The sequence below is a fragment of the Triturus cristatus genome, chromosome 8 (assembly GCF_964204655.1).
Source record: "Triturus cristatus chromosome 8, aTriCri1.1, whole genome shotgun sequence".
NCBI lineage: Eukaryota > Metazoa > Chordata > Amphibia > Caudata > Salamandridae > Triturus > Triturus cristatus.
In genome coordinates, this window is record NC_140591.1 from 759,381,546 (window position 1) to 759,406,704 (window position 25,159).

The 25,159-nt window shown below is 43.2% G+C and overlaps 1 protein-coding gene across 6 annotated transcripts in view; it reads right to left on the reverse strand.

The window, feature by feature from the left end:
• CLDN34 (claudin 34) overlaps positions 1-25,159 on the reverse strand; it is a 249,360-nt gene that overhangs the window by 184,945 nt on the left and 39,256 nt on the right. For 2 of the 6 annotated variants that reach the window (XM_085620453.1, XM_085620458.1), the window contains exons 2-3: positions 17,176-17,241; positions 3,950-4,087 (exon numbers count right to left, since the gene is read on the reverse strand). The gene's annotated coding sequence lies outside the window, so the exon portion shown is untranslated. Of the gene's footprint in view, positions 1-3,949; positions 4,088-17,175; positions 17,242-18,137; positions 18,249-24,313; positions 24,436-25,159 lie in introns of those variants that run through there. The other 4 variants (XM_085620456.1, XM_085620455.1, XM_085620457.1 and 1 more) reach the window with 4 other exon arrangements.

Sequence of the window (25,159 nt, forward strand, 5' to 3'; positions counted from 1 at the left end):
TGCTTTGGAGGGTATATCCAAATGTTTGAAGTTGGTGCATAATTCACTGAGCTATTTTATCTTATTGTAACTTGTGGCCTGTAGGCTAAGTAAGGATTTCTGTAACGAAAGCATCAGCCAACTGAGCTGGCTTAAATAAACTAGAAACCTGTGACCCACACAATACATGTAATTCTCTGCAGTAGGCATTTCAACCCTACGGGCTACTTAATAATCACATTTATTGACCAGGGAATACCCAAAGTTCTCTCTAGCAAGTGAACTTATCTTGCCAGCATTGTGCCTAACCACATTGATCTCTCAAGCAGGTGCATTAATCTCCAAACTATCGTAAAAGGTAGTCTATTTGTGACTCATTACGTACGACACAGTAGTTTTACTGTAACTTTTTTCACTATTGTGAATTTCATTGAGGTTGGAGGTTGTAATAAATAATGTATAGAATCACTGTCATGGAACACCTCCTCATGACTCCGCCCCTCATGTCTTCTTCCCCTTTTTGCCGACGGGCCCATCCATCTCAATTTTTAGTTCACAGCATAAATTATTTCCATTTCCAGCTCTAGATGTGGGCCCCTAAAACCTGGTACCTCTGAGGGACATTCTGTGGGTGCCAACTTATTTGCAGAACATTTACAGTACTCTCCATGTTTCATCTTAGATTGTAGAGACCATATGTATTTAATATTAGAAAATTGGAATGTTGGGCGCTCCATTGAAGACATGGAGTGTGTCAGGCTTCTAATGGATGGTAAAAGCTCAGAGCTCCAACATTCCAGTGTTGTCCTTCACAGCTACTGCTGCGAACAAAGGCCTCAAGGAGCCTGAGGGGATTTCAAACCCCTTGGGTTTGGCAAGACCTTTGATTTATTTGTTACAAAATGCTGCCCTCTAGTGGCAAAATGTTCTAATAGCCTTCTGTTGCTGGGCTATACCAGCATTAAAGTCCCGTTCCCTTGTTAAATGCTGGAGCGGGCCTTTAATGGCAATTCAAGCCCACTATGGCAGGCTATGAGGCTATAGTAAATGCCTGGTGTTAAATTGTGCCCACTGCCTTCCTTGTCCCTTTTCACCATATCCTGCATACTTATTAAACTGGATACTGGAGCTTTTTTGGTAATTATTATTTTATTGCCCAAATGTATCTTTCTTTAGTATTCATAGGGATCATAATTCTATATTGGGTAGTAGGTGATTAGGTGGTTAAAAATATGTAATGTTTTGAGACATTGTTGGCTGTTTTTTAGGTGTCGGAGCTCAAACCAACTGACTTGTCTCTACTTGAACTCAAGGTTGTTGAGTAAATAGGTGAAGAGCACATTTACAATAGCTTGATCATACCTGATCCAAGGAGACTCTGTCTGTCACCATCGTCCATTGAGTAGGGACTGTAAATGAGGCAACAGTGATTGGACTGAGACCTACATGTTTCTGTGGACTCCTGCCAACTGATGATCTTTCCCCATTGGAAGACAGCATCTATCGATGTGCATGTTGTTTAAATTGCAGTTGTTTATAGTGTTAGCACTATAGAAATGTGTTATGTTGTATTGCATCTCAGTCTCCGAACGTGATGGGACCTTCTCTGTAGTTTTGTTGTTCATTATTTTAACTTCTTTATATTTCCTAAATGTAAAATAGACATCTATTGTTTTTAATAATGCATCTCTGACTGGACATTGAGATTGTTGTGTGTGATTACTTTATAATATAGCATCTGAGTTTCCAACATAGTAGCACCTTTTGGAGCATGCGTGTACTCCTTGTCTTTGTTACCTTTGGACAGTTAGTTGCTCAAGTAAACTAACTTGATTATCCAGTAGAAATGATGGGTTGGAAGATCAGGAGAGGTTGGCCGTCTTAAAATGGCGGACTGATTTTCAAGAAACTTCAATCTCCCTTTTCTGGCCAAATTCTACTTTTCTAACAATTTCTCCTCTCGCCAATAGCCATCCACATTCTCAAACTGAAGATCTGTGTCACCCACCCCAGACACGCTGACTTCTGTAGACTCTCCAGCAGTTTGCCGGAGTCCTAAACCACCTTGACATTTGAAAGAAGAGTACATGATGCACCTGGACTAGCGCTTTAGACCCTCATCATTGAGACACTATAAAAATGCTACTACTACACCATAGTGCTCAGTTGTATGTTGCTTGTTGGATGCCCCGCCGGGACACTCTTGAGTAGCCGTGCGTGTTACAAAAGCCAAATAACATAACATAACATAACATTAGTGCAATTGGTAGCACTCCAAAGCTATTGTAAGATGACAACTAGCTCTTTGCAAAACCTCTAAATTATAATTAAATATGACAGCCTGAACAATATAAAGCACCATGACTGTCTGCTCCTGATACTTGTAAGCTCTGCCTGTTATACTTGACTGGAGTTAAACTATACATTTTGTAAGAAGAGTATAAAATTCAGCTAGGGCTCAAATGTGTTAGTTTTCCTCATGCTGCTCCAGGGAAGTGGATAATGCCAAAAGTCTTATTCAAGCAGCCTTACCATACTGTCAATGTAAAAGAAATGTGGAAGTGTATGCCTCATGAGCTCTCTAAAGGTAGAATCTGAACAAACAAACAAACCACAAGTCTAACTATAACATCCACTTATGCAACATCACCCAAATAGCAAATATATGAGGAGAGACAGAGCAACCCAGTAAAGATGCTTGGTATACACAACAATAAATGACTATGTTCTATATGGAAATATTTATACATGTGTTGGACTATTCATCTTAAGTTTTAAATACTACAGTGATGCTACCATAGGTTAGCAAGTAATGGCCAGAAGGCTGTTGTAAATGAAAGTATACTCATTTAAAACAGAGTTCACTTGATTGTACAATATAAGTATGTAAACGTGGAAAGCAATCTGATGGCAAACAGAAATAAGTGCAGGTGGCGCACTCCTTAGTATCAGAAGCAATGCGAGAATTGAACAAACGGAGAGAATTAGTGAAACAACACAATATTACAATGAAATAAACATCAGTTGTTTTATAAACATAAATTAATAATAAAGAAATATGAAGGTAAGAATCTGTCAAGATTTCAAACCCTTTGTCAAGAATCGAATGGGGGTCTCCTTCAGGACAGACAATATTTACAACAGTTAGACTTCATCATTCAGGATTGTCGTAGCACAGGCTATCTGTGGCGGAGACATGCGACGGACTGAACTGTGGCAAGGGAGGCAGTTACACGCACCAGAGTTAAATACACATATGAAGATAAAGGGCAGTTCATATGTGAATCTCATACACTTGATTACAGGTATATCAGTGACTTAGAAGAGGCCAGGTGAGAAAAGGAGTGATGGCAAGAGTTATAATAACTGGGTAGTAGAAAGGAGGGGGGATAGGGGTGCCGTGTGGAACCCGCCTCAAGCAAGATAAGTGATCACTGAGAGTAGGAAAATAAAAATAAAAAAAGGGATATAACTGGTGTCTCCCGTTAGAGGCATCAGAAGGATCTCCGTGAGCCTGATAAAAAAAGTCACTTCAGAAAACTGTTGTTGAACGAAAGTCGTTCAATGGGTTGGATACGTCCACTTTGGAAGGTCACTTATTTGGTGGCAATGGGTTTGCGGAGAAAGTTTCACTAGAACAGGTTTTTACCAGTTCATTTCTTTCTAACATCACTTACAACCATCAAACACTGTTTGATACTGCACTTGTACTTCATGTTTTCAACATATTGTTTAAAAACACTACACTAGCCTTTCATCTAACTCAGAGTTTAGGTGATGTCACTTTCTGTCCTGTTATTATGATCTGTGGGCAAGAGATGTCAAGCCCTCAACTCTTATATTTTCAGTGAAATTATGCCAATGATTAATGCTCGAGTAATCCTAAATATAATGACACTTACTGAACACCTAAATAACCATATTCACCATAGTATGGCTGAGGAACAACTTTGCTCTAATTAATACTTACCAGTGTTTTCATGAACACACACGCCCAAGTAGTGTTCATTCTCAATTCTGGAAACTGGGAAAGGCACTTTGTTGTCCTCTGCTTTTTACCTCCATAGTCTTTTTAACCTTTGGGCACATCACACAGGAAGCAAACGACCTAAACATAAAAAACAACATTAGCTACGCACACATACAACGTAATTGATGTGCATATCACTTTTTACACACTTCTGCAGTTCTTTCTGTCCTTTGCTACACACGCTGCCTGCAATGGTATGGGAGTTTTTGTTTGTATAATTCCTTGACAGTTGCTTGTTCGACTATACTATTTTTATGTCACATCACCACACCCTAATGGATCAACCCTCAACAAAAGTAAAGGCTTAAAAGAGATATACTTAATTAAAACATAACTTCTACCGTAAACTCACAAAAACGTTTTCAAATAAAAAGATCTGCCGTTTAGGACCAATTTGTAGTCAGAAACCGTGGCAGCTGAGCTAATGGTGATGGCTTCCCAAATTGAAAGTTGTCTCCAAAACTGTTGAAGAAATCAATCTTCACAAAGGGCCTCTACTGTGGGTGTTCCAAGGACACTGTATACAATCATCGCAATTTCCCCGTAGAACTAAGGCTTCTCCTTCTGTCCATAGTGATATGTGTTAGAATAAGATGCTGCCTCCCAATCAGGGACTATTGAAGGACTTTTTCTTCTTGTGCACATAATGGGGGATCATAAGGTAACCCCTCTGACTTTGAAGGTGTGTGGCAGTGACCGTGCTGTACTGGGCACTGTTCTTTGTTGCAGTGTCTCTTGATAGAACAACATGTAACTCACCACACACACACACGCGCAAGTGAACACAAACATACGCACACAACATAACATACCTATTAGTATGAGGACCAACCACTGACTGTAATGAAGTCTAAGGGCCTGATTAGGATGGAGATGAGACCACCGACATCCAGCCCATCGGTCCGACCGCCGCATTAGGATGCAGTCGGTCGAAGCTTGGCTGTCGGGTTAACGACCGCCGTGTCCGGCAGGATCAAGGATCCTGTCACGGCAGCAGTCGGACTCCTATCTCTACAAAGAGGGTGGTGCCTGTGCAGGCACTGCTGTAGAAATTAGGATGTCCCTTTCCGACAGCCTGTTCGTGGAGGTCCGACCATGAAACTTGGACCAAAAGTCGAACTTTCCTACTTTTCAGTATTGACAAAGGCAAACTTAGATCAAAAGCCTAACTTTACTAATTGTTCGGTATTCACAAAGGTAAACGTAAAACAAAAGTCTAACTTAACTGGTAGTAACTTACCTTTGTGAATACCGAAAAGTAGTAAAGTTAGACTTTTGTTCTACGTTTACCTTTGTGAATACCAAAAAGTAGTAAACTTACACAAAAGTGTAAGTTTACCTTTGTGAATTGGGCCCTTGTCTTTTAGAAGGTACAAGGTGCTAATTGCTGCTTCACCTAAATCATTACCATGGACTGTAGATAGGCAATTTTTCAGATAGTTGAGACAATGTTTTAGATAGTTGAGCCAAACTGTGATTTGTGCACCAATGTGAGTACTTCTAACTGGACTGTGGTTTGCACTGGCACCCGGTCCACAGATCTTAACGTGAGCGCAATATAACGCCTTATTGAAAAATTTCCACTATTCATGTCGCAGAATTCTGCAAAACATATAGCTAGAGAATGTTATCCATGTGTAATAAATTGTAGTGGTTAATCTGTCTGACAGTTATTACCCTTGTAATCATCACATAGTCATTACGCTATTTGGTTCATCCAGGACCGGCCTTGCCACTTTCTTATTACCCCGGTAGGCTGCAGGGTTGGGGGCAGCTTTCAGAACATGAGGATATGTCATGATTCAACCATACCTATATGGCCCTATTGTAGTCACAGCCTGCTCCTCGGTGGGGTTGATTCAAACATTTTTTCCAAGGCTTATTTTGGTTTCCAATCTGGCTTCCAAAAAGTAAAAGACACTAAGCATAGGATGGTGGTTTGAAGATGATTTTAAACCAGGGATCGCCACCTTTTCTTTAACAAGAGCTACTTTTGTTCAATGGAAATTAGCCAGAGCTACTAATATTATTAGTGTTGTAATAGTGGCCACAACAGATGAGATTATATCAGTGGCCACCTCATGCAAAGGTACCAGCAGTGTTCACTGCACTGCATCAGTAGGGTTGCCAGCAGTAACGTAAAAAGACTTTGCCAGTTTGGAATGCCTTAAAATAGTGCACCTGTCACCCCAGTGCTTAATTCGTAAAAAGTGCCAGGGCTCTCATCAGGAGGCCAATGTAGCTTGCACCACACATTGCCCCTGCCATGCTGCCAGTGAAAGTAACAACACAACTACTAACTATCACACTCATACATGTGTGACAATTTGTACTATTCCAGGCCCCCAAATCTATAACAATGGCTTAGGGTGCAGATGATAGCCATTTTAAATGTATATTGAATTGATAATTGACTGTGTGGAAAGCTCTACATTCACCAGACAGTGCCACCTTGTGGCAGACAGTCACAAGCACCAGTGTTAAAAATTAAGTGCCGGTGCCAAGCACCGGAAACCACCTGCTCAAATTAGGCACTGTGTCACCCTCCCCAAACGTGTATTTTAGACATGCTGTGAAGCACACAGAGTGGTAAGTGCAGAGAAATGTCTACTTTCTAAAAGTGGCATTTCTAAAATAGTAATGTTAAATCCAACTTCACCAGTAAGTAGGATTTATCAATACCATCCCAAACATACTCATCTCTCCTCAGAAATACTGCTTAAAATGTATTAAGGAATTCCCTATTCTAATTTATGCGAGGAGTAGACCTCACAGTAGTGAAAAATGCAGTAGGCTGTATGTCTGTACCAGGACATGCAAAACATAAAAGTACATGTCCACCCTGCCCTTGGGGCTAACTAGGGCCTACCTTACATGTAATAAAATGTGACATATATGTAATAAAAGGTGAGTTTCAGTCTTGGCAAATCGTTTTACGTGCCAAGTCAAAGTGGTTGTTAACTGCACACACAGGCACTGCAGTGGCAGGCCTGAGACAGGTTTGAAAGGCTACTACTGTGGGTGGCACAATCAGTGCTGCAGCCCACTAGTAGCATTTAACTTATAGGCCCTAGGTATATGGTATACCACCTTACAAGTAAATTAAATATGCCAATCAGGTATACACCAATTACATACATGTTTAGGGAAGAAGCACATGCACTTTAGCACTGATTGGCAGTGGTAAAGTGTTCAGAGTCCTAAGGTCAACAAAAAGAGTAAGCAAAAAGCAAGAAGTTTTGGGGGGAAAACCACCCTAAGGCTGACACCTATAAAGAGAGTTTCACATTTTAGTAATTCACAAAATCTCAAGGTTTATGCAATGGAATTCTAACAATGACATAGATTTTCAGGTGTACATCAGGCTCTCTACAAGTAATGTTAATAAGGCGTGAATGCCTATTAGCACATCTTTTCCTTTCTTCACAGGGAAGACATTTTTTTGAGTAAACGAAACCTTTCTCTTAAATACAGCAAAAATATAAAGTATCGAAGGCTCTTCCTAACACAGCACTCATACTTACTCCAAGCCTTTTAGCTTTAGCTTTAAATACACACAGTCTGAGTGAAAGGCCTTTGTGAATGTTTGTGAATTTCCACAAAAGTATACATTTGTTGGCATTCCCAACATTCCTAAAGCTTCAACAACCATAGCTCTTGCAGGTAAGGATCCATGTTTCTGCCCCTAGCCCTAAATGTAGGTGTACAGAAAATCTGAAATACTAGCAAATTTTCAACTGCCTTAGAAGAGATTAATGGACAGACAGAAATGTCCTCACATACTGATCCTGTCATGAGTGTTAATTGCCATCATAAACACTGAAGGTATCAGGGTCCTAGTGTATTGAATCTGTCAGAAACCACTTCATGAATTAGTGCCAGGAAGTACTTAAAGACATACTACAACACTTACAACGTCTACCTCCGTTTTACCCTTTTAGCTCTACGGTTCTCGCAATGTTTGTCTCATCTGCTGTGGCATGGTCAGTTAGACAATCAAGTGATAAGGTTGATGGTTTCCATCAGACTGAACATGTAGCAGCACCTCAATGAGCTGAGTGACACTATGCATGGGTAAACAATACTTAATTGCAAAATTATATGTACATGTATTCCCTACATTATATTACACTGGCAGGTCATCAGATGGTTCAGAAAGCATGGCTATCTTCTGCCACAATAGGACCTGCAATCAAAATGATAACAAGGGAAGAGACTATTGCAGATCCTGTAATTCCCAAGATGTGCTGCTAAACAACTCTCATTGTACTTGCCCATGAAGGAAAACCCTCAGATAGATATTTGCAAGTTCAGCGGAGTCAAGGCAGGTTATCTTTTCAAAAAGAGAAATGTCTGCCAAACAGGAAAGTTATGCCAGAAAGCAACTCATTTTAAATGGAGAAAGAAGGATATCTGTGTGTGAGGAATGTCCTTGTTTTTGCAAGGCGTGATCAGATCCTCACCATAAACTGCGGCCTTTACTATGGCAATCGCACAAGAAAATCTGACTCTATAAGTGCTGTGAAACTATTCAGTAGTGGAAAAGAGTACACTGATGGAAGAGCAACTTAGTTACTTTATCACAATATAATTGCATGTTTCATGAAGTGATTTCTTAGTGACTTCTCTTCTTTCTGTGAAGAACATGTATAACACAGACAATGACAATCTCTTTTAGCGAGACATAATTTTATAATGTAATTAATCGACTGTAATCCCAAGGAGTTTAACTTTCTCTGGCCCATACAAGTGAAACAATCTCTCTCTGCATGAATTGTGATAAATCTGCAATGCACATTTAATGCCGAGATTTCAAAATTGCAATCCCTTATCAGAAAGTTACTTTACATTGAAAATAAAGAAAAACGGTTGCTAAAGGAAATATCCTATTTAAGTCTCTTGACTCTTTTGTCTCAATACTCTACTATTTGAAATGAAATGAAATGAAAAGGAAACTTATAAAGCAAGAACATTCACCCGAGGGTATCAAGGCACTAAACTGTAGTGCATTTGACTTAAAATTTAGCCAAGCCAATACAGCTTAATGTTTACTCTTGGCACTCTGTTACCCATAGTAGGAACCCAGCGTTTGGGTGATGGTTACTGTTAGACCTGACATTCTTGGTGTGGTATTCCCCCAAACTTTTTGCCTTCATCTCTCCTAAATTAGTTTTTTTGGCTTGAGGACTCTGTACCCTTTACCACTGCTATTCATGAATAAAGTGCTTGTGCTCTCTCCTCTAAACATGGTAAAGTTGTGCCACCCACTAAATTAGCCTGTTTAAACATGTCTCAGACCTGCCATTTGCATTCTGTGTGGAGTTTTAAATTGACATTTTGACCTGGCAAAATAACACCTTTGCCAGGCCTCCACCTTCCTTTTAAAAACATATGTCATCCTTAAGGTAGGCTCTAAACAGCCCTTAGGGAAGGGTGCATTGTATTTAAAATGCTAGACATGTATTTTCGAGTTTTATATGTCCTCCTAAAGTCGTTTTTAACTAAAGCAAGGCCTACCTCTCCTATAGGATAACATTGGGTAACTTTGTCACATTTAATAAAAGATAACTTTTAATTGGGAGCAAGTAAGATGGTCAAGTTTGGTCTCTAATGAATTGCAATTTAAACTCTCTGTAATGTTAAAGTCCACATTCCTTTTCACTACATATAAGCCACCCCTAAGGTAGACACTAAACAGCTCCTAGGGCAGAGTGCAGTGTATTTCAAACGTTGGACATGCACTTTTGAGTTTTACATGTCCTGTTAGTAAAAAAACTCCGGTGCATATCAGCAAGACGGCGCTATGAAATTATCGCCGCTTTTGCGTCCGTTTTCGAGTGAAAAGCGGCGATAATTTCATCGCCTTATCAGCAAAGACACACTATTGCGTGTTTTGCTGATTTAACGCCCCTTACAACAACACTCAGCTTTGCATCTCTAATGAGATGCAAAGTGGGCGTTCCGTGCCAAAATAACTGGAGAAATGTCGCTAACCGACATTTCTCCAATTATCAAGCTGCACGCAAACAAGGAGAGCGATAAGAAAAGTAGCGCTAACCACAGTTATCGCTACTTTCCTTACGCCTGCTTGTAATCTGATTTAGCCATGTAATCCAATTGGAGGTGGATTACATGGCTAAGACCACCCTGCCCTATCAGCAAGGTATCGCTGGTCGCAGTGCGATTATCGCTGGATTTCCAGCGATAATCACACTGTTTTCCAGCTAACGCATGGATTCCTATCGCTTGGGAGATAAGTGATGCTGATAGCATGCTATCTCTGCGATAGAATCCAGCATTAGCCTGCGATAATTATCCTCGCGCTAAAAACGCTGAGCGATAATTATCGCAGGCCCCTGCTGATATGCCCCTCCTAAAGTTGTTTTTCACTAATGCGAGGCCTACCTCTCCCATAGGAAAACATTGGGTTAGCTTATTGCATTTAATAAGTGATGATATTTGACTGAAAGCAGGTGGGATGGTCAAGTTTGGACTCCAATGAACGCTTTAATGGCAAAGTTGCGTTTTAAGCCACAATTCAGAAAATTAAATTTTTAGAAGGTTATATGCAAAACAAGGCAACCCAATTTAAAGTTAGTCAAGGACCATTGGGTGCAAGTATTTTGTATAGACATTGGTCCCTCACAACACAAATGGAAATAGGGATTGATATTGAAATATGATGAGATCTATATGAGTCTGCCCATCCGGACAAGGAATCTTTAATATATTTAGTGTAAAACAAGAAATCAATACTTAAGTGGGAACACATACAACATAAAAACTAAGAAAGAAAATGGAAAGGCTCAGGCATTTACAAATGCTTGGGTTTAGAATACTCAATGTTCCAAGCAAATGAGCAAAACAACACTGTAGCACATAATGACAGAATAATAATGATTGTGTCAAGGTGTACAAAGTCAATGACGTTTCGATCCCTTAAGACAAGATACCGGGATCATCATCAGGACATATGAGCGTATGTCTGAGAATAATGGCTGTTGCTCTCAGTCATGTCTGAGAGCCCATGTCCTGAGCGTGACCGGGGTGAACTGACATGGCAAGCGCATGCCGTCTCGGTGTTTGGTGGCACATGGTCATCCACCACTGAGCAAAGTCCTGCTCAGCTTTGTGTTATCTGACACTATCGTTGCACTGACCCCGACGCTGTTAAGCGGCTCGCCAACTATAAATTACGGTACCTGCAAATCAGAAATTTACCAATTAGACATTGTGCCACTCATTCCGTGGTCCACCAGACCTTTGTAGGGGTTCTCTTCACAAGGCTCAACATTGCGCTTGCCGTGTCAGTTTGCCCCGGTCCCGCTCAGGACATGGGCTTTCTGACATGACTGAGCTCAGCAGGCATTAGTCTTAAGCATACACTCTTATGTCCAAGCATACACTCTTTTGTCCTGTTGATGATCCCGGTATCTTGTCTTAAGGGATAGAAACGTCGTCGATTTTGTACACCTTGACACAATCAATATTATTCTGCCATTATGCGCTACAGTGTTGTTTTACGCATTTGCTTGGAACATTGTGTATTCAAGCCCAAGCGTTTGTAAATGCCTGAATCTTTCCATTTTCTTTCTTAGTTTTTATGTTGTATGTGTTCCCACTTGAGTATTGATTGCTTGTTTTACTTAGAATATATTAAAGATTCCTTGTCTGGATGGGCAGAATCATATAGATCTCATCGTATGTCTATATCAATCCCTATTTCCATTTGTGTTGTGAGGGACCAATGTCTATATACATTTTGTAGAAGTTTGGCATTTTCTTGTCCTAACCTTTTGCTGCCTGCGGCCTGTATTGTGGGTCACACGACGAGGTGAAGTTGGCAGTTGGCGTCTTTGTATTCCTCCCAGACATTATTACAAGTGGGTGAGTGGGTGGTGCCAGGATGAGCCATCCTGACCTAACGGGAGGAGAACAGCTGTCTCTTGCACTTTAAAGGGGCTGCCTCAGTACACTCAAAAAGGACTTCACATTCATCTATTGTCACCCCAGATGTCTCGGAGTCAGGGCAGAGGAAGGAAGGAAATTTCTGAGCCACTGATTGCTTTTCGGGTCGTCTCGTGACCACCGCAATAGTGGTTGACGGTCTGACCAACCGCCATCATAATAAGGCCCTCAGTGTCCTTTCATGACCTACAACATGGAAAAAATTAACATATTCCTATAAATATCTACTTTCTACTGTTCAGTTTTCCTTTGTAGAAAAACATCTCAGGACGAGCAAAACCTATTTGCCACTTTGCTTGCTTCCTTGTTTAATCTGCAGATGTAATTATGCTTCTTGACCTGCCTTTCATCCTAGCTGCTTACTCTGGCAGCGAGCAATGTCACATCAGAACTCAACTGTAATAACTTATCACAGTTGAGCATCTATATCATTTCTCCATTGCAGGTGACTAGATACATCCCAACTTGACTGTGTTAAGGAAATTAGAGATGGCTTATATACAGGTGTCGTAGACTCCTATGTATTATGAGGAAATCCATCGCACAGCCTCTATCATATAGCCTCTATAATATTTTGTCTTGTGTGTACAACTCTGTTGTCAGCTGATACCGAAAAAGCGGTAGAATATGATTGGAGATAAGCTCACAAGGAAACATCGTTTTTTCCCCTATGTTCCACTACTTAATTTGAGCCAGTGGTTGCAGATGGGGACCACAAGCACATATTTTTGGGACCAACACTTATTTTTCCTCAACAAAGTTTGATCAAAAGCCAAAGATGAATGACTGATACATCACAGCATAATCACTGATCAGTCAGTCCCCAGAACCACTATTCCCTTATTGCGGTGTTGTAATAAATACTGAGACCACTATTCCCTTAATGCGTTGATGTAATATATACTGAGGCCTATTATTTCTTATATTCACCCATTAGATCCCCTCCCACTTTACCTCACTAACTATCTGACCCTCTCACCCCCCCTTGTAATCCAAAAACACACAATATGGAACCCAAGGGCCAACACACCTACTCCATCAAATACCCTCCTACCCTCTCAAAACAGGCAGCCAAAGGCTTCAAGCATAACCTCCTAAAAGCACACCCAGAAACTCCAATCTCTGACCCCTACTTCTCAAATAGCACAGGACACATAACAAATGACATTATATTCTACACCAAAGGTGAGCACAATGGCGGAAAGCCTTTCTCACCCTATTCTAAACGGCACCCACTAAGAAAACTGCACACGGCATTATACTATCTATCATTCCCTCTCCGTTCTACAACGCAACTGCGACAATTACCATTTACCATAACGGGATCATCCTCATGCAGGCATCAGACCATAACCTTAATATATTAGACAATAACTTCCCAATCATCAAAGCGAAGGTTACAAGACCCTATACCACCTCTCCCAACCCTCTGAGTGTCTCCCTACCCACTCCCCCCTCTAGACATTCTCCCTCATTATCCCATTGCACAAACACACCCACCACAGGTCCAACTATCACCCCTCTGAATAACAGACATCTGCATTATACCGACTCACCCCTATCTCCACCACTATTTCTACCACACCCACCTCGCCTCACACCTGTTTCACCTCATCCATAACCTTCCCACACACACCCGCCCTTCCTCATACAGCCCACACTAATACACCCTCACACACCCACCCCACTATCCCCCTTCTCAGTGATTTCCACCCCACTCCAATGCCACACACAGAATTGGACACCCTAGGACCCCGCTTAACTGCCCCACAATACTCGACCTCAAGAACAATGCCTCCTGGACAACCTTCAACCTCTACAGCGAAGAAACTATCCTAAACACGCTCACTACTCTGAATCCGTCCAATCATTTCACAGACCCACTCCCAGCATCCCACTTAAAGATCTTCATGCCATTGCTAGTGCCCATATGGACTAGAATCATAAATTCCTCTCTCATGCAAGGAACCATACCTGACATCCTCAAAGCTGGTCAGGTAACCTCCATCCTTAAGAAAGTATCAGCGGACCCATCAGACCTAAATAACTATTGCCCAATATCCAGTATCTCAACCTTGGCCAAACTACTCGAAAAATGTGTCCACATGCAGCTTAGTAAGCACATAGACTACTTCAACCTGCTCGACCAGTTCCAATCAGGCTTTCGATCAGGGCACAGTCCTGAATCAGCAATGACCCACATAATGGATGACGCATTACAAATACTGGATCAAAACAGAGCATGTTTGCTAATCCTACTTGACCTCTCTTCAGCCTTCGACACAGTCAGACATGACAATCAACTTGACCTCCTGAAGCATAGAATGGGGCTATCTGGAACAGTGTTAAACTGGTTCACTTCCTTCCTCCTAAACAGAACACAAAGATTCAAGATCAACCAACCTTTATCCAACCCCACCCCAGTCACCTTGGGAGTACCCTAGGGCTCTTCCCTCTCCCCGACACTCTTCAACCTGGTTATGGAACCATTCACAGAGCTTCTCAACTTCGAAAATATCCGATATCACATGTATGCAGACGACAAACAACTTTACATTAAGGTCCAATCTCTTGAAGACATCAAGTCCCTTAACTCAACGCTCCAAAAGACACAAACCTGGCTAGCTAAGAACCATTTAAAACTAAACACACTAAACACTGAATTCCTCCTAATGGCTCCCGCCAACCAAACAAATATCATCCGTGAGTGGATGAAGCACCTAACTGCACTCGACGGTCAACCTCTCATCATTGATTCCGCGAAATCTCTAGGAATAACCCTGGATAATAAGCTAAACATGCAGAAGCACATCAGCGCCGCAACAAAAGGAGCACATTTTCAGATTAACACACTGAGAAAATTGAAACCCTTCATACCCGCAAATGACTTCAAACAGGCGGTTCAATCTCTTGTAATTCCCAGAGTTGACTATGGGAGCGTCGCTCTTTGTGGTCTTCCCAAATCAACGACAGCTCCTCTCAGAGCATCAATCAATACAGCCGCCAGACTCGTTACAGGCACCAAAAGAAACTGCCACATTTCCCCTGACCTTCATGCCCTCAACTGGCTACCTTTTGAGGCCAGAATCCAGTTAAAAATCGCCTGTATGACTCATAAGGCACTACATCACAAAACCCTGAGGTACCTAGCGGAGAAACTGGTACTTTCAGGTGGTAACAGGTCTACCAGGAACTCAAACAACCTTTTACTTAAACCGCAACATTTCTCCAAGAAAAAAACGTACAATCGTACCTTCTCAGGAATGGCCCCCAGGATATGGAATGCCTTACCCCCAGAAACGAGACTCAATCCATCTACGGCTTCTTTAAAAAAAGAAGTGAAATCGATTCTCATGTCCAAATTCACTTGAACTTATCCTATACACTCCTGTAGTTATGTGCCAATCTCTGTATTCTGTTTACTGTATTCACATAATTCTTTGTATTTATATGTACATGTCTTTCATTTTCGTATGTTTGCTATGTAAAGCGCTCTGATACCCGCCAGGGTCTTGTTCGCGCTATACAAAACCGTCAAAATAAATAAATAAATAAATAAAGATAACCCCAAAAACCCAAAAACTGGAAAGAAGAAGGAAAAAAAGATGAAAAACAGTAACAAAGTGAGAAAGCAGGGATGCGATTAAGAGGTATGGAGTGTTTGCTGGTGGATAAAAGTGGCCTGAGGTAGGAGCGGCCAGTGCAGGTAAAGGCGGTGGGGCGGGGCGGGGATAGGGGGAGTAAAGTCAACATACGACGATGAGGTAAAATAGAATTTAAAAAAAGAAAGCCACTTACCTTGCGCTCACCACATTGCCAACCCTGTGATGTGGTGAGCGGAAGATAAGTGTTTTTCTTTTTTTAAGTTTATGTTACCTCGTCTTCGTCTGTTGACTCCCCCCCAATCCGCCCCCTCACCCCACCGCTCTTACCTGCAGGGGCCGCTCCCGGTCTGAGGTGGAATGAACACTCTGCAGCCTTCGAATTTGGCCCCCCGACATCTGATAGCACTGACCGTATACTTCTGAAGAAAAACTTTGGGCCTCAGCACTTATTATTTTACAAATTAAGCACTGCCATATTCCTTGTCTGCTCACCTGAAAGCATACCATATTTTAATGTCTAATGTGAAGAAATCCAGCAGTTATTTGCAGGAAAAGGAATAGGATATTCACTTCAAGCTAACAATTGATTAATTTTGTGGAAAAAAACTTGTCATTTTGTTAATTATTTCCTGGTCGCTGCTGAATGCATTTGAAGTATATTGAGAAATACATGAGGGATCTGGGAAGGCTTCAGCGTCACTCATTGTCTCAGCTCCCCTTTGGGTTACTTTTTAACTGGCGCCAGTTCCGCGCCTCTGAACGCTCCCTAAATAGTGTAATATATGATTTAAAAATTAACTAAAGTGATTTTGGGCTTCCGGTTGAAAGAGATTAGTTCTCTTGTCGCAAATGTCAGAAAATATGAGCCGTGTTTGTTTAAGCAATCCAGTATCTATGCAATTACACCGCTCAGGTGCATTTCCAGCAGAAAGTGCCTGGAGGAGACAGAGACAAGCTGAGGGACACCTGTACTCTTTTACTGTATTGCCTGTCGGTGTAGCTGGGTCTGCAGATTACAGTTATCGCTTAATGGTAGTGGAAACTGAGGTAAATATTGTTTGTAACTGTGGGCAAAGTTGCAAAGGCTTTTTTTTGTTTCAGGATTCACGAAGATCTATTGAAAAGAGCATAGGCTGCAAAGGATTTATTTTCAGGATATCTCTGTGAAAAGCATACGTTTTGCAACAATTTGCATCTGACTTTTCTTTATTTTATTCTAACGATGAAACTGCAGACTGCAACTGGTTCAATGCCACTGTGCATAGACAAGCTCACAAATGTAACGTAAACTTGCAGAGCTGCAAAGAAAAATTGTGCATACATTATACAGAATGGAATTATGCATGTTACTAGTGTGGGTTCTATGTGTCTGGGTAGTGTTCTACTGGCGTGCAAATTATCTGGCAAAGCTGAGAAAAAAACATTGTGCAGGCGATGGCGAAAGAGAATGGGAAAACTTGGCAAAGTATGCAAAGATTGGAAATGGAACTTTTCAAACTTTAGAATATTTAAAAAAAAATGCACACTCCTATTAACTCTTCTTGTCTCATTCTTTAAGCTAAGCACAAATTCACCACCTCACAGGCCACATACCTAGCCATGCTTAAACAAGAGAACCTTTCCAAGGTGGCACACTCCCTGCATTAATCTTGGTTCCACCTGGAATACAAAAAGACAAAGCACTCATCAGAACTTCCTTGTTTCATTTTTATTTAATTTTATTGGCTTGTCGACTGGCGCTCCTGCCTTGCTGAAGCGCAGTTGTGCATTATAATTTTTTTCATTAAATATATTAATATGTTTATTTATTTGTATTTAATTTTTTTTCCTTTGGCGTCTGCACTAGAGTTCCCTATATATCTTCCTAGAACTGTGTATCGCCCAGCTTTAGCGAGTGTGGCACTTTCTGTATTTCTGCCTCAAAACGAGGTCCGCTTTAGCGACTTGGAGAAGCTGGTACTGAAGCATCCGTCTCCTTTTGAAAATGTCAGTGGAAACAGAAGAATTTTGCGCCCCTGTTCCCTCACAAGCCTGACTTTGTAATGGTGGAGCTCACGAGAGGTCGGAAGGACTACAATGAGACGCTGCTATGGTAACCGGCCGAAAAAAAGAAATTCGAACCAGTTAGTACAAAGTTTGTTCCAGCAGGTGTTTTCGCTGTGGCAGCCATGGAAAATTCAGGGAAGGCAGCCCAAAGTACCATCACTGCGACTTCCCTGATGCTGCTTCTGCTGAGAAGCAGTCTCCTGCACCTGAAGCTGCCACCTCGATGCAGCGGATATAGAAACTGATTGGAACAGTAGTGGCGGCTCCTTTTAAGCAAGAGACAAGCCTACAGACCCAAAGATACCCCAATGGGGGTGGTCCAGATTGGGATATCATGATTGACACAGACAAGGATGATGTGAGAGGTCGTTTCGTTCAGGGTGCTGAACTTTCCGAATACCCTTAGCATACAAGAGATAACTTATCCTTCCCTGGACCATCCCAACAGGAGGAAGAGGGGAGCATCTTCAAACAACAACAAAGGAAAGAACTTGAGTCCTTGCACTTACATGGAGCACTCTGGAAGGTGATGTCACATGATTGGAAGATTTGGAGAGTCAATTGAGTAATTAGAATGTTGCTGATGAGATCCCATTAAGAGCTGTCAAGGTTGATTCTCCGATTGGCTGGGCTACTGTTACAGGGTGTGATTATATCGATGATGACTTTTATGCAGTGCTTAATTTGTAAAAGATTAAGTGCAGGTGCTCACATTTTGAGGGGGGAGGCCACACCCACTTCCTCAGCTCCACCCACTTCCACCTCTGGCCCCACCCACTTACTCTATTGTCCCCCACCCACATCTCCTTAACGCACCCTCTCACATGCATTTCTACATGCAGCTCTTGGTGACAGGTAGACATAGTAGCTCAATATTCCATAATAGTATTTTAACTTATAGACTGCAAGTAATAAAAGGATCTCCCCGACAAAAACAGTGTCCCACTGAATTTTTTATGTTACATTGTGATCTGCATGGTGCACGTGCTTTGAAGCATAAACACTCTGCGCTACCTTATGATGCGTCAAAAGTAAACTTCCACTAGACGAAGTTCGATTCTCTGTCCATCAGCTCCTTTAATCACCAGTTATATTGACATTTTTATTTTTGCCAGAAAATTGCTGGAGGCAAGGAACACTGTAGCAGGTGCTTTTAACTCCATCATATATTTGAGAAAACGGCGCCCCCTCTCCCGCCGCCCCCTGCCCCCAAAGTCAGTGCGGTAGCGCTGGTCACTCTGCCCTAGAGCTGGCCCCGTGCAGGCATGTGTAAGGTGCCTGTTGCAAATATTCACTGAGCCAAGTGCACACAGTGTGGAGAAAAAGACAGATCTAAATTATTTCTGGTCAGATGGAGAAATTCCGAACCTGCCACCGTTCTCGAGCTTATCGCAGATGAAAATTGCAGATTCTAGATATTTTCATAAGATACAGTGATACAGTAACATAAGGAAGGGGAACGTAACAGCCAAACTCCCTCTTAGGTTACTACCGCCTTCTGTGCTGCCATTTGACTGTCTTGCGGGTCCTTCACAGCATGGCATATCACATCAGTGAATTAAACAGCTTCCTAAGAATTGTCCAAGGGTGCCTCACTGACTCTTCTTAAGTTTCAGCTGGTAGTGAGGTAGTCGTTCATAAAATTGTGGGCACTGCCGCACAATGCCGCGCCATTTGCCATTTCTTGCCGCATAATTTAATCAACGCTGTGCTGCAGAAATTGGCTGTACTGCAGCCTACAAGATGCTCTTTGGCACACTATGTCGCACTTTTTGGACAGGGTAACAACCTCACAGGACTGTGCTGCTTCGAGCAGCTTGGTGTCAAATCTGTGTGCACCACTGTCCCGCCGCAGCAAGGCCCGGTAGGTTATGTGCGAACCTAGTTACCGGGCGGCTATGTGAGACCAGAGCCCGGACTGCAGTCGCTGGCGTGACACCTTCGCTGGAATGGAGGCCAAAGCCCAGCCTCGAAGCCAGGAGGTTATGAGAGGACAGAGCCTTGACTTCAAACAACTGCCAGGCGTCTATGAGCGACCAGAGCCGGGCACTAGACACAGAGTTGTGCGATTGTGAAGGAATAGAGCCCAGGCTCCCTGACACGGGGGCCTGGCGCCTATGAGAGAAAAAAGACTGAACTCCTCTAGGCCAGGCGGCTATGCAAGAATAGAGCCTGAAACCAAGACGTGGGGCAGGTTGGTTACAGGCAGTTTGTGTGTGTGCCTCATGATAAGGCGGGAAGCTGTGGTGAGGCATCGGATTTTAAAAAGTTTGCGGCGCGGCGGGAGCGCACACTGCCACTGCTTTTTCACACACACATGAGAATGTCACCCATTTGTGCGGAAACAATGCAGTTCTAAGATGAGAGGTGATCCGTATGCGATATTTGGAGGTTGAAGTGTAGAGCAATATCTGGGAAATTAGGTTTGTTTTCTTTTTTCGAAACTGGATTGAAGTTTCTCAATATGGCAGCAAAGATAACATTCACGGTGGGGCCACGCTGCGTTATTCCCTTCAGCATGTCAGAGCTCTGATCAAGAGAGAGGGAGACATTAATGGCATATCACGGGCTCTTTGGGAATCACACTCAAAATACAACATTTTAACGACTTTTATACAGTGAGCATCACCCACGTTATTTATTAAGAAATTTGTTAAGCGCGCGGCTACCCCCAACGGGGGTGTCCCGGCGCTGAGGACGGCAACAGCAGAGAACATAAAAACTAGTAGCTGGCAAACAGCCATGTCTTCAGTTTACCTCTGAACTGAGATTCTGAGTCGATCATACGGATGTTGAGTGGGAGGGAATTCCATAGCCTTGCAGTAATCACTGCAAAGGCTCTGCCACCTTTCTTAGATCTGTAGAACCTGGGGGGGAACAGAAGACGGAGGTGATTAGATGTAAGCGCTCGAGAGGAATGAACTCGCTTCAGTCTATGTCTGAGATATCCTGGTCCTTTACCATTCAAGGCCCTGAACGTCAGGACCAGGGCTTTAAACTGAATGCGTGAGGAAATCGGAAGCCAGTGGAGGTTATTCAGATGAGGGGAGATCGAGTGGCGGTAAGGGACCTTACAGATCAACCTGGCTGCCGCGTTTTGAACCATCTGAAGTCGGTGAAGGAGATATGCAGGTGCACCCACGTAAAGGCTATTACAATAGTCCAGGTGGGAAGTAATGAGAGCATGCACGATAGTCTTCATAGAATCCGTGGGCAAATAGGGGGACATCTTTTTTTATCATGCGCAGTTTGCCAAAGCAGGCAGAAGTGACCTTATGAATTTGGGTCTTACCCAACAACTCATTATCAATTTGAAAGCCCAGATTAAGGGCAGTTTTGACAGGTGAAGGGGGAGGGTTTAATTCCGACGGCCACCAAAAGGATGGAAGTAGAGGGGATTTTTGGTTAAAAAAAAGCACCTCAGTTTTGTCGGTGTTTAGCTTCAGGGTATTGGAGGTCATCCAAGATACAATGTTAGAAAGGCAGGTTTTAAAATTAGATAGTCCAGTGTCAGAGTGGTCTCTGAAGGAAAAAATAAGCTGTGTATCATCAGCATAAGAGACCACTCTGACTCCAGAGGCCTCCACCACCCTTGCCAGTGGTGACAGGTAAACATTAAAAAAAAGGGGGCTGAGCGCCGACCCTTGAGGGACTCCGCAGCTGGGAATTATTTTGACTTTGGACATAAAGGGGTGACACCACACCTGTTGCATTCTATCCGTTAGAAAGGATTTAATCCAGGCCAAAGGTGTGTCACGAATCCCTATATTATAGAGTCTGTCCAACAGTATGGAGTGCGAGACGGTGTCGAAAGCTGCGGACAGATCGAGGAGTACCAGCATGGCTACCTCGCCTCTGTCAACGCTTTCCCTAATAGTTTCAGTGACCTCTAATAGTGCAGTCTCCGTACTATAGCCGGCTCTAAAACCTGATTGTGAGTTGTGGAGGAGATTTTGGGTCTCTAAATAGTCGGCCAGCTGTTCCTGCACAACTTGTCCTAATATTTTGGCAGGTTTGGGTAAAAGTGATATAGGTCGATAGTTAGAGTAGATTGACGAATCAGCTTCTGACTTTTTAAAGATAGGGATCAGCATGGCTTGTTTCCATTTTATAGGGAATTGGCCAGAGGAGAGAGATGAATTCCAAATTGAAATTAACGGTTGAATAATAGCTGGGGCAAGGGTCGTAAACACCTGAGCAGGAACCGGGTTGAGAGGTGAGCCTGATTTGCACCGCTGTGTTTTTAATAAAGCAGTGTCAAGTTGGATAGCTTTGAAGGCACGGAACAATCTTGCGTTGGAGGGGATAGGATCCTGAGGAGGTGTGCCCTCACCTGCCCTCTCCGTGGGTTTAAAGGAGGAGAATATATTAATAATTTTATTGTGAAAAAAGTCAGAGAGGCCATCGCAGAGTTCTTGACTGGGTTTTGTAAGACAAGTGAGGGCAGTCGGTTTAGTAAAATTCTTCACAATTTGATATAATGTTTTGGCGGAGTTTTACGCATGAAGTAATTTTATTGGCAAAGTAGTCTTTCATGGTGGCCTTTTTGAGTGTGTGGAATTTTTTCACATCAGCTCTGTAAATGACCTTAGCAGAAGGGTCATAATTTAGTCACCATCGACGTTCGAGCTTCTTACATTTACTTTTTTCTTCACGTAGCATCGGAGATAACCAGGGGGCAGAGGGTTTAGACCGAGCCGAGGAGATGGGTTGTAAGGGGGCAATAGTGTCAACAACTGTGGAGAGGTATATATTAAACTTCTCAACATCGGCGTTTAGATCATCCGAGGAGTGCCATTTCAGGTTGGCTAATTTGGGCTCCATTTTGTCACAAGTGACTTTGTACCACTTTCTCCCTAAGCCCTCCTTTCTGCTGTCAGTGGCCAGCAGGGGGATGGCGGTCAGGTTAAACGGGATTAAAAAGTGGTTGGACCAGGTCAATGGAAGTGGCTGCAGGGTAGTGAGGACCGGTAAGTTCGTAAATATGAGGTCCAGAGTGTGACTCGCCTTATGCGTAGGACTGTGGATTCTCTGGTCTAGGTTTATACCCTCCAGAGTTTCTACTAGAGATCTCGCTTTTGGGCATGACATATCATCCACGTGCAGGTTAAAATCGCCAAAAATGGTAAAGTGGGGGTGTTTCAATGATAGGTCTGCTAGGGTCACTAGTAGCTCCGAGAGATACGAAGGTTGTGTGACCAGAGGGTTGTAAATCAAGGCTCCTGCAAGAATCAGATGCGTTGAGTCTGAAATACTAAAATACATGGCTTCGATAGGGCCGGAATTAGCTAGTTTCCTAGATGTGACGTTCCATTGTTTTCGCAATATTATGGCGATTCCTCCACCCACTTTGGTACCTGGCCGACTAATCCCTGCAAAGTGGTAGTCCAGGGGGATTGCTAGGGTGATATCAGGTTTGGACGTGTCTGAGCCAGGGCTCAGTCAGGAACATCACGTCCCATGAGTGAGATGTAAGAGATAGCCAGATGTCGCCCGCGTGTTTAGGGAGAGACCGGCAGTTGAGTAAGCAGGCTTTTATTTTTCTGGGTGGTGCTTGGTGAGGTTTCTCTATGCTACATACTCGCGGACTGTCTGATACATAGGTGAGAGAGAAGGAACAGTCCTTACATGCAAAGTGCTTAGTGAGTAGCTGTGCAGGGTTGCATTTGGTATTACCACAGCCGGGCAATGGCCTCAAAGCTAATAGTTGAGACCTCGACCAGCAAGTTCGCCAGGTTAAAGGGCAACCGGCAACACTCCCGGCGCCGGTCGCTGCACAGGCGCGGGCGGGCGCAGACGGGCTTGCCTTAGGCGCGCCTTTGGCTTTGGCTGCGCGTCCGGAAATACATCTCCTTAAGTGGCTGACGTGCTGACCCCTGGCTCCACCCTCCCAGCGTGGTGATTGGCCACCCTACCCTTCACAACAATCGGGCAAGCCCGTGGTGGACCGGGGTAGGAGCGGAGCGAGCGAGGCACACAGGGTAAATTTCAATTTTAAAATACACAGGCAAAGTTAAAAGCACTTTTTAAAAACAATAGGAAGCAGCAGCACAACCTGTAGCAGCTAGCGCGATCAAGTTCTAGTGCGCGTCCACAGCAAACAGGAAGCAGCCTTGCCTTAAGTGGCTGACGCGCTGACCCCTGGCTCCACCCTCCCAGCGTGGTGATTGGCCGCCCTACCCTCCACAACAATCGGGCAAACCCGTGGTGGACCGGGGTAGGAGCGGAGCGAGCGAGGCACACAGGGTAAATTTCAATTTTAAAATACACAGGTAAAGTTAAAAGCACTTTTTAAAAACAATAGGAAGCAGCAGCACAACCTGTAGCAGTTAGCGCGATCAAGTTCTAGCGCGCGTCCACAGCAAACAGGAAGCAGCCTTGCCTTAAGTGGCTGATGCGCTGACCCCTGGCTCCACCCTCCCAGCGTGGTGATTGGCCGCCCTACCCTCCACAACAATCGGGCAAGCCTGTGGTGGACCGGGGTAGGAGCGGAGCGAGCGAGGCACACAGGGTAAATTTCAATTTTAAAATACACAGGCAAAGTTAAAAGCACTTTTTAAAAACAATAGGAAGCAGCAGCACAACCTGTAGCAGCTAGCGCGTGATCTCCCAGAAAATAGTCATGGTACATTTTAAGCTCCATTACTTTACACTATTAGCAGTGTGTTACAAAATCAATACTTACTGGCATAGCATTGCCTTTAATTAATCCGAAGCGTGAGGCCTGCTGCAGCTTCAAGAGTCCTGAGTCCGTAACACTGCTTGCTTTGATCAACTGAGCTGCACCTGCGCAGTATGCTGGGGAGGGGGAAAAGTGTAGATACAGTCTGTATTGGTTCAAGTCAGGACACCTGACTTGACGATTCAATGCCGAGGGACGGTCTAATTTTGTTTTGCAAGCGTGAGTGGTCATTTGTAACACACTAGCGCTGCACTTGTTTGCTTGACCTGTCACCAGGCTGTTACGCTGCCTGAGGCAGGGATCCACGCAGTTTCTGGTGGTGTGTGTCTGTGCCTCATGATTAGGAGGGCAGCCTCGGCGCCGCATCGAATTTTTAAACGTTTATACACAGGTGAGAAACATCAGGGGGTTTGTTGTCACGATTATGAAGGTCTAAAATGAGAGACAACCATCATATGAATTGGCAGGTATTTCATGGACCCAGCCCTAAGTAATAATTGCCGGTGCTAAGCACCGGAAAACTCCGGCACAAATTAAGCACTGCTTTTATGCAGCTCTGGTGGAGGTGGCAATAAAGCAAGCCTCCTCTACTTACAATTTGGTATTTGAGGTAATACTTATACAACTTAAAATACAGTCTCTCTGGAAAGGCGTTTCATTGTTGGTCAAACAGATACCCCAGGGCTTAGATTCTACATCTGCCTCTCATTGAAGGAGCAGCAATTTAACTTTATGTAGTTGTCTTTTATTAACTGTTTGCAGAAACTGCAGCTTCAAAGGTCATCTATTGCTGTCAGAATACACATTTGGGTGTGCTCCTGGAAGCCCGATGTGGCACAAAAACCTGTG